This window comes from Chiroxiphia lanceolata, chromosome 3 (genome assembly GCF_009829145.1).
Source record: "Chiroxiphia lanceolata isolate bChiLan1 chromosome 3, bChiLan1.pri, whole genome shotgun sequence".
Lineage (NCBI taxonomy): Eukaryota > Metazoa > Chordata > Aves > Passeriformes > Pipridae > Chiroxiphia > Chiroxiphia lanceolata.
Genome location: NC_045639.1, coordinates 100,632,472 through 100,643,452, shown reverse-complemented (window position 1 = coordinate 100,643,452; position 10,981 = coordinate 100,632,472). Strand labels below are relative to the sequence as shown.

The following is a 10,981-nucleotide window of genomic DNA, read 5'->3' as shown; positions in this document are numbered from 1 at the left end:
TTGCAGTTTATTTCTTGCTCCTTATATTCTTCAGTAAAAGCTCTTCATAAATATAACTTTTAATTTTAAAAAAATTAATCTTGGCTTTATTTTTTCCCTAATATTAGACATGTTAATATCTTAGGCATATATTTGTATATCTGAGGGTACATGCTATTGGGAGACCAGGGAATTTTTTTGTCTAGAGACACAACCATTCTTCAATATGTGTGTTTCTGGGTAAACTTCCTTCTAAACTCATTATTAACAAACAACAGCGCTTCAGTAAGTCTTACACTTGCTATTTTTTTCAGCTATTTGATTAACACTTTCTTCACATCCATAACAAGTGATGCTTGGATAGTCTGATAGAACTAGGCACTCAGAGTAGTTGTCCACTGAATACAGACAAGGAACAGTCTTCAAAATCTGTAACAACTTGCCATTGTACAACAAGTTCAAATCTGGGCTGCTAGAAACCTTTCTAGAGACTATTCTCTCACCATGTTTCTTCTCTCTTCCTGCTTTCTAAGAGTAACAGGGAATGTTATCAGTGAACTAATTTTTTATTGATTCACATGATTTCATGGTTAAAAACATAATATAAAGAAATATAATGCATATCTAATGGACCCCCACTCTTACATATGGTTTACAACTATATAAAAATTTTAATTTAATTGTATTTATTTTAAAATATATTGTATAATACACTGCATAGAGTATGATAAGTCTCTGAAATAGAATATTTAATATTTCTTTTAGAGATAAATTGGCTAATACCCTAAACTATGTACCTCAGACCTCCAAACAGTCATGCATTTTCGAGTGTTCTACAATGTTTTGTTAACCTTTTTTCCATTCTTCTAGTTTTTACAAGCTTCTGCACTTCTGGTTTCTGTCTGACACTAGAAAACTAAGTACCCAGATACCACAACAAAGACAGTGCTCAAGAAATTTCAGGCTTGATTTAGAGCAGGAAGTATTTAGATTCTTTTAAGATTTCCAGTTATATTTCAAACACAAGAACATTCAGGTAAGCATCCAAGCTGACTGGCCCTCTTCTGAACTGAAGCCAAATGTGAAAACTTTAGAATTTACCCCCTTACAGCCAACAAAGAGACAATTCTGTATTGGTGTCATGTATGCTGGATTGCATATTGTGTGTAGCACACTTTCTATTGACTTACAAAAAATACAGACTGCATACTGAACCCATTTAAAAAGTATATTTATGAGAATACTGGAAAAAGACTTGTCATGTATATACACAAACATCTATGAATAGATTGGGCCCTTAAAACACACTTCAGCATTCAACATTTGTGGTATAACAAGATTACACTGTTTTGGATCATTACTGTATTTTTTTTGGTAAGAAAGAAACAAATAATTTTTCAAAGAAAGAGAATGATCATAAACATTGTCTGTTTATCACACTATGTTATTTGTCTTCCTTATGGCATTTGCATAATTTCCTAAGCAAGGAATGGTAAGCCTTGCAAAAAGTACAATGCAATAAACATAAGCACCTTCTTTAAATACTTATTTGAAAATGACCTGCATGGCTTAGCATTTTTTGTGCAGCTCCAGGTTCCACTCAAATCAGATAAGTCTAGCTCTTACTGGAGTTTGAGTATTTTGATTTTAAATGGTTAGAGTTTGTGTTACAGGGAGTAGCTGAAATAAGACATATCTAGGCTAAACAGGTGTTTTGGCAAACACATACAAAAATATTATTTTTTGAACCAAGATAGTTCCTTTGACAGAAAAAGTATATCTGAAGGAGAAAGGGAGTAATTGGTGATTGTGTAATATGGCCTGAATCCAGAATTCACCAACTCACTGGGTCAGTACTCGGGAAGAGTTTTTTGAGACATTTGAAGGACAGTACTTAACTAGCTGGAAGACTGTTAAAGGCTGGAAGGAAGATCCTAATGATTGTTAGTGGTTAATTTCTATCTATATGTTTGGAAGGAGAAAAAGTCATTTGTCCAAACAGATCACAAGGCAGCTGAAGTTTATTTAAAATATTTTGCCTTTACCTTCACATGGAATTCAACTTCTAATGCTGAAAAATCTACCATTGCCACATGAAATGCTAAATGGTAAGGGATTAATAAACACATGCAGATTCTGTTGGCAGTATAGAAAAGAATTCTCTGCTTTTTTGATGCAAGAATGTTAAATATAAAATTCACATAGCAGATCTTCAAAATTGTCAGAATTTAAAGTAATTCTAAAACACTGAGAAGTTGCTCTAAATGATGGAGAAGACTAAGGAAAAAAAACAGTTCCCCATTGCAATGTCTATGCGACTCATTTATTTACCCTGAAAACATGCCAGATATCTCAGAACAGGCTGTAAGTTAACTAGCTCAAGAAATTTTGGCTACCGAACTGCTAAACCTTGCATATTGAAGAGATTAAGCTATAAAATGAAATAACCGATCCCTGAAGATGAGTGGGATCCTCTGTGAGGATGCCTTGAAGGGCAAAGGAACCATTAAAATCTTGATGACCTATATATAATTTCCTCAAAACAATCCAACCTCATGCAAAATCGACCAGCTTGTCTGAATGGGGTACTTAAACTGAATTCAAAAACAGACATGACGAGATGGAAAGTGAAAGCAGGGAAGGACAACTAAGGAGGAATATAGCATCATCCAAGCACTTTGGGATGTAGTTAGGAAAGATAGACCTTGGCTAAGTGGAAACTGGTGAAGGATGCAAAGGTCAATATGAATGACTTCTACAGGGTTTCATATCAGTAAAGGAAACACCAGGGTAGATGTAGAGTGAACAGTGCAGGCAAGCTTGTGCAGGCAGGGAAATGAATGAGGTGCTCAGAGCCTTCACAGAAAAGGTCTTTCCTCAGGCATCTTGAGTCTCCATGCTGAGTAACAAAATTTGTGGAGGGGAGAAACACATTGCAGGTTCAAAGAGGATCATCTTAGGGACTACTTGGGTGGGCAGATCATACACAAATACAGACCTACAGGACCTCACAGAGGGCATATGAGTGTGTTGAGGGATCTTAAAGGCTAATGTCATTTTGTGCTGGTAAAGGCAGGACTGGTAAAGTCTTCAGACAGAGAGAACGTCTGAGGGCAACACCAGGCTAGGGGAGTGAGATTGTTAACTGAAGGACAAGTTACAAATCTGCTGTGCAGATGGACCTCATCAGGCTTGAAGAACAGGAACCTCATGAAGTTCAACAGAAGCAAATGTTAAGTCCTGCATTTAGGCAAAAGCCTAATACTGTGCACCAGTACAAACTGTAGACCAACTGTTCACTGTTCACCAAAACAGTACCTGGGAATCTTTGTGGACACCAGATTAAACCAGATCAGTTGTGTATTCTTGCAATGATCATAGAATCATAGAATTAACTGAGTTGGAAAAGACCCCTGAGGTCATCAAGTCCAACCCTTGATCCACTACCACCGTGGTTACTAGAGCATGGCACTAAGTGCCACATCCAGTCTCATCTTAAAAACCTCCAGGGACGATGAGTCCACCACCTCCCTGGGCAGCCCATTCCAATGTCTGATTACTCTCTCTGTAAAAAATTTCTTCCTAATATCCAACCTAAACCTCCTCTGGCACAGCTTAAGACCATACCCTCCTGTCCTACTGCTGGTTGCCTGGGAGAAAAGACCAACCCCCCCCAGCTACAACCTCCTTTCAGGGAGTTGTAGAGAGTGATGAGGTCTCCCCTGAGTCTCCTCTTCTCCAGGCTAAACAACCCCAGCTCCCTCAGCCTCTCCTCACAGGACTTGTGTTCCAGTCCTTTCACCAGCCTTGTTGCTCTTCTCTGGACCTGCTCCAGCACCTCAATATCCTTCCTGAACTGAGGGGCCCAGAACTGGACACAGTACTCCAGGTGTGGCCTCACCAGCACTGAGTACAGGGGAAGAATCACTTCCCTGGTCCTGCTGGCCACACTGTTCCTGATCCAGGCCAGGATGCCATTGGCCTTCTTGGCTACCTGGGCACACTGCTGTCTCATGTTCAGCTTCCTGTCAATCCAAACTCCCAGGTCCCTTTCTGCCTGGCTGCTCTCCAGCCACTCTGTGCCCAGCCTGTAGCACTGCAGGGGGTTGTTGTGGCCAAAGTGCAGGACCCGGCACTTGGCCTTGTTGAACCTCATCCCGTTGGAATCAGACCATCTCTCCAACCTGTCCAGGTCCCTCTGCAGAGCCCTCCTGCCTTCCAGCCGATCAACACTCCCCCCTAACTTAGTGTCATCTGCAAATTTGCTGATAGTGGACTCAATCCCCTCAACTAAATCATCAATAAAGATATTAAATAGAACTGTACCCAACGCTGATCCCTGGGAGACACCACTAGTGACCAGCAGCCAGCTGGATGCAGCACCGTTCACCACCACTCTCTGGGCCCGGCCATCAGCCAGTTCCTAACCCAGCACAGAGTGCCCCTGTCCAAGCCATGGGCTGCCAACTTTTTCAGGAGTATGCTGTGGGAGACGGTGTCAAAGGCTTTGCTGATGTCCAGATAGACCACATCCACAGCCTTCCCCTCATCCACCAGGTGGGTCACCTGATCATAAAAGGAGATCAGGTTGGTCAGACAGGACCTGCCTTTCCTAAACCTGCGCTGGCTGGGTCTGATCCCTTTGTCCATCCTGTAGGTGCTGTGTGATTGCACTTAGGATGATGTGCTCCATAACCTTGCCAGGCACTGAGGTCAGGCTGACAAGCCTGTAGTTTCCCGGGTCCTCCTTCGGGCCCTTTTTGTGGATTGGGGCATGACATTCACCAACTTCCAATCATCCGGGACCTCCCCAGTGAGCCAGGACTGTTGGCAGATGATGAAAACTAAATCCAGCCTGATCTGTATAAGCAATAACTGGTAACCCATTGCTAGCACTGACATAAGCATATTGTGATTACTTATTACTTGTTGTGACTCCTTATTTCAAAACTTTTAGGACATTACTTGCCTCTCTGAAGATATATTTAGTTATTTTATCAGATCACGTATTCACAGATAACAATCTGCATGTGGTTCAGAAAACAGATTAATTAAGGAGTTTCAATATGTTCTCATCAGTGATGATCCTGCTTCAGTTTGGCACACTGATTAAATCTTAAAGTGCTTGATGAAGCATCCTTTTGTGCTCCTGAAAAGTGGTTTTCAGATCTGTCCCCCCGTATAAACTAGCCTGGATAAGTGAAGGGGCTTCTAGAGCCCTTCATATATACCCACTATACATTATCTACTGGAAGAAAGAGATTATGGCTTAAATCCATTCCAATGAAATCCATATTAATAAAATGATTGATAATTCTGTTTTCTTCCGAGGATCCCATGATCACAAAGGATAATCATAGGTGAATACCTTCAATACCTGAAGAGGCTTAACTTGCAATTTGCTAAGGACAAAGTACTTATGAAGACTTGATTTCTTTGCTTTATTCTGGTCAAAAACAAGCTCTCAAATAAAGATGTACATTTCTTTCTGTAAAACAAACAAACAAACAAACTAAAAACCAAATCAAAAACAGTCAAAAAAAGTAGCGGCAGACTAAATATTTTTAGAAGAGTTTCTTTAATTCAGAAACATATAAAAAATTCTGTGTACAATTTCAATACCTGCACAAGATTTAGAATGCTATTAGTCAGTTATATATTCAAGGAAACTGAAAGCAGAGATGAAAAATTGTCCTTTACGTTGCTAAATATAAAAATGAACTAAGATTGCCTACTACTGAACAGATGTTAATCGGCTGTTCTTTTCAAGAGAGTTAAACTTGAGCAAATACCAACTTTCCAAATCCAGCTGAAAGGCAAAAGAAACAGAAATGTTATGACAGACGTAGAAAACTGCTGTCCAGGCTGGTATCCAGGCCACCTGAGACCAAACAAGAACAGCTGGAAGCCAGCAAAAATCATTACTGCCTCAGTAGAGTCACAGTCATGTATTGCAGAAATAGAGAATGAATGGTACTGGAGGAATCAGTGAGATGTACTTGAATTACTGGAAAAATCTCAGATAGCTCTTGAAAGTGGAGAAAAAGTTGAAAACTTTTTTTTTTAAATGAGGCAAGTATAAAGCATGCTATATCCTTTTCAGAAGCATCATTCTAAATACCAGGAACACTGAAATTACCAGTACAAATTGCTTCCAGCTGAGATTGCAGGCTACCCAGCCCTTTCATTTCTGAGTCATGACTATCCTAACAAGGTATGCAGTGAATTTAAATTACACCTTGATAGCAAAATGTTATCATCTCAAAAATATATTGATCCCTTAGATGAATTATGTCATAATAGAAAAATTTTGGTATCTAAAATGATTTAAGTTATCAGAATGGAATTGAAAGGGTTACGTTTTAATACTGATGTTGCTGTACCACTGGTGCTACTTTAATCATAGCAGTGTGTGCTGAACATTTTTTGTAACTCAGCAAAGTGATTATGCATTTAATGAAAGGAGTTCTTCCATTTTTAATTTTAAATATGCTGGAAGTGAAAATCTTTGGCCACTACTGCTATAGACTGATGTCAGTTAGACTCTGCCTGACACCACTTTAAGACCATAGAGAGAGGATTCTTTTCACTGAATGCAGGACATGGACATTTCACTGAATGCAGGACTGACTCCAGACTCCCATTCTAATGAAGGAAGAACACAGGATAATTTGTGTACTGTGTTTAAGTACATATTTTTTTAATTTGAGGTGAGTAATTGTAGAATTATCCTTATTTTTCCACGAACTTGCTGTTTGTCTGCCTATCTCTCCCAGTCACAGATTCAGTGATATTGATGTGTTATCATGTGATAAATCTGCTTCCACGGGGTTTAGACAAGCAGCTCTTACGCATATTGTACATTATTGATGCTTACATTTGGCAAGATGGATGCCACTACAGATGCTGAAATCTTAGTGAGAAATTCAGCTTATTTCATAGAATTCACATAATTCAATTATCAGTTACCCTAGGGCACCCAAGCCCATGTGTACTTCTTCCTCTGTTCAAGGACATAAGCAGATGCATCTACATTTGTTTCTTTGTATAGTCTTTTTGATTGGCCATATGAACATATTTTATTGTCTTGGAAGAAAATGATGACAGCAGAGAAATATATTGTTGTCAGTCAAAGCCTCTTAATCTAAATGAAAGAGCTCTTGGTGCTGTAGTTAATGGACATGGGATTGTGGGAATAAGGTCAATCCTTTTTCACTTTTGTATTCCTGCTGAAATGTCCATTGTATTTCACTGAAAGTAAAGATGACACATTGCAAAGGCATTGGATTGTCCCATGAAATACAACAATCCACAGCATGTTAGCACAATTTTTTTCCTTTTCATATTGCCCCAAACTTCAAAAAACCTCATTGTTTTCAAAAAATAATAATAACCATTCTCAGCAGTTTCTGAGTAATGAAGTCTCCTTACATTTTAGGCTTTTAATTCTGTTTTATTTCTTCCAGTGAAGAGATGGAAAAACCCCGAGATCAATTCAAACTCATTTTTCAAAAGCACTCACTTCCCAAGCAGAAACAAATTACCACCATCTCTCTGAGATTTAATTGCTTTCACTCCAGAAAAACACCCCTTCTGCACAGGGGAATGAAGCAAAAGAGAAATGCTAGATGCATTGGTAAAGAATGAGTGGGTTTGAGTTGTTTTTTCCTTCTCCCAATTTGAGTTAGGGTTACTTGTCAGTTAATATAAGTAATTTGCACATCATGAAAAATTTGGCACTTTCCTTGTTAAAGTTAGGAGCTGAAATATCTGTTCACCTACAGACTTCCGAAAGAAGGTGCTTTTACAGGGAAAAAAAAAAGAAAAAAATGGAGAAATAAACAGAAAAAACCAAAAGGCAGAAGAGAAAAAAAAGATAGAAAGAGAGATAAAAGAAGCCAGATAGAAAGCAAGAAAGTGAGAATCTGCACCTGCTTGAGAGAAAGCAGGGAGAACAATAAGGAAAGCTGAAAGACAAAAAAGCATGAAAGAAATTAGATCTAAGTTGCGGTATTTCTGAAGCAGGGGGATCCAGCCAGTCCAGCCAATATGAAATAATGGGCCAATCATGTGTAACATAAAGAAGCTCAAAGTAATAAGATTTGGTAAGGACAGAGTTATGATTATTTTTCTTTTTTTCAAGTGAAATATTGTTCTTGAAAGTGAGCTATAGTAGGCAGTGGTAGGAAAGGAAACATCTTGTTTACAAATGTCAGCCAGCAATTAGCATCATTTAAAGAGTGGAACCACCACTGCTGTTTTTTGTTAGCTTCGAAAACCTATCTCTTTCTTGTGGCCACGTTTTAAGAGGCAAAGTAGACAGCAAGACTCTGAAACCAGTTCATAAATAGTTGATTTCATATTTTAAAATCTTGCCTATAACTGTCACCCCCCTTGCGTGGATCACAGATGGTGAAGAACTAATTTGTTACTGTTTGATAACGGCTTTTATGTATCAAAGCGCTTATTTACTACTCTGTGGGGGGAAATGACAGACTAAAAGCAATTATGTGTTTTTCTTTCAGTTTTTCTTTAACCACTGTGCTCTTTGGCTTTTTTTTTTTTTTCCACTCCCGACATGTTTCTCATTTGAAATATAGCATTGTGAATCTTTTACATATGTTGGTTCTCATTTAACCCTCTTTCTGGGTTTTCAAGAATGCATCTGGCTAGGCAGATCAACTGTAATCTTTCATGATTGTTTATAATGGCCCAGTGATAAGTAATAACACTCAGGGGTGTCTCCCGGTAACAGTGTATTACATTTCAGTATTAAAAATGCAAATTGGGACTTTGCTTTTGAAGATTGTCAGAAAAATGCTTCAAGAAGGTAGAATAGCTACCAGGACGCCTGTAAGTGAAATCAACCCCTCTCCCTCCACCATGTGGGGCCTCCTGCCAGCAGGTTTTCTAAAGGACCCCCCGCGACCCCTCCTCCTTCCCCCCAAATAAATAAATAAGTGAAGAGACTTTCCTCTGTACATCGTATTAAGTAACTGATGTTAAATCTCTGGCCCTGTAAAGTCATAAATTCCCACATCTTTCCATTTCTTTTTCCTCACTGGTGATAAGGCAAACTACTCACTTGGTGTTGCCACCAAAAATGATTTTGCTGTGAATTGTGCTTTCTGGTGTTGCACAGCAGCAGAACTGATGGGGCTGAGGGAATGGTTTCTGCACATCTTTATTTTGAATAAACAAAAAAGGTTCCAATTTGGTGATGACCAGGGCTGATTTGTTGGTGACTTTCCTTAAAGTATATCAATAGACCTGCTTGTGTGACTAAAGTTTAAGGTGTGCATGAACACCATGGCAAATTTGGTCTTTAGTGTAGAATTTTTCCTACTGAATTAAGAGTTAAAGGCAAACAAATTCTATTATAGATGGAATACTTCAATATAGCAGTGAAATATCATAATTATCATTATCGGCTGAAGGAAACATTGTCTATTGCTGCTAAAATGAATAGGAATTTTCCCACTGACTTAAATGAAAGGAGTAGGTCACCATAGAAAAACCCATGCAAGCTTTTGTTTGTCTCATTATATCCCTTAAATTACCTCCTGGCTCTCTTTGCCTCTTTCACCCTCCTTTTCTTCTTCCATGTTATGGCCATACTGGCATTAGGAGATGCCTATAAATGTCAGTGGGACTGCTTGGGGAACAATAAACTGCTCAACACAAGGAAGGACAGAGTGGTTTTGCCAAATAAGAATATATGGAGCATGCACTTCCATACTCTCTGAAGCCTGCCTTTTAACCAAAAGACTACCAATAAGAAAAATGAAGAAAATGGAGGAAAACAGAAAAGGAGTGTAAGAGGACAATGGAATTTAGGAAGCTAGTTTAAATTCTAGCCCGTTTAAAGATGAAATATCATAATATATCCTTTCTTACAACCAAAATATGAGTAACACTTATTTCAATCCATTAATACCAGAAAGCTGCAATAGAATCCATGAATTGCTTCCACGTGTTTTTGAGTAAATCCCTGTCCTGTATTGTACAAATCGCTTTCTCAAGACACAGTTTGAGTACCGTCAGGAATCCTTTCCTCCTTGTTTGGCTTTCTCAGGGTGAAATTTACCCCTGGTAGTTGTCAAGAACAAGACCTATGTCACTGAACTCCTGCTTAAGCCAATTGATTTCCAGTGAGAGATATATTTAGGCTAATCAGGTCCACTGTGTCTGGATGTGGCAATGAAATAGCTGAAGTATGCTCTATGAAAATGCTGGCCCAAATGTGCCTGTTATTCCTGTTGTATTTCAGACTCTCCATCATTTTGATAATTATACAGCTTGGAAACTTTTTTCTTTTTATAGTCTTTGAAACTATAATGAAGTCTTTGGCGCTGCCAACCCAAACCATCCAAAAATCTTGAATCAGGCTTGAAATAATCATGAGATTGGCCTGAAAATCATGCAACTGAATGTACTTGGCTTCTTTTTATTTGCCTTCTGGTTTTGAGTGTTTAGGGCGCAATGGGGTCGCATTTGCAGGATTTTCCTCTGCCTCTGTGTGGGCCAGAAATACAACATTTTTATAAAACAACTGAAATTCCTTGGGTATTCTCATGACTCCAGGAGCTGGGATTTAACGGGGGAGTGTGGGGGAAATCCACTGTGTTTGGGCTTGTGATAAAATTGGAAGCCTTGGCATTACAGACCGTCTCACATTCAAAGTTTGTTTATAAGAGGAGTATAGTTATATGGAGAGAGAGAACAGAGTTCCCTTCTGTTCCTTTCTGATTTAGGAGAAATTCCTCCCAAAGAATGAACTTCACTTCTCAGAGCTGCACAAGGCCTATTCAGCATCTGAAGTGATGCATAGATCTGACTGTGGCTCTCTTTACTTAAATTTACTTCATGCTACATTAAGAGAAGCTGCAGAACTTATTGGAGCTGAGATAGTGTAATGTTCACAAGGAAAAAAGAAATACTTTCTAAAACTGCCTGTTATCAAGGATTTGGAAGCAAAGTTCAACAAGGTGGGGTACAGAAC

At 38.8% G+C, this 10,981-nt stretch overlaps 1 long non-coding RNA gene across 1 annotated transcript; it reads left to right on the top strand.

Moving 5' to 3' along the window:
- The first annotated feature begins 6,085 nt into the window (after positions 1 to 6,085).
- LOC116783885 lies at positions 6,086 to 7,526 on the top strand. Its single transcript, XR_004355879.1, has 3 exons — positions 6,086 to 6,193; positions 6,479 to 6,689; positions 7,446 to 7,526. It is a non-coding gene; the product is annotated as an uncharacterized LOC116783885 (long non-coding RNA).
- Positions 7,527 to 10,981: the final 3,455 nt, after the last annotated feature.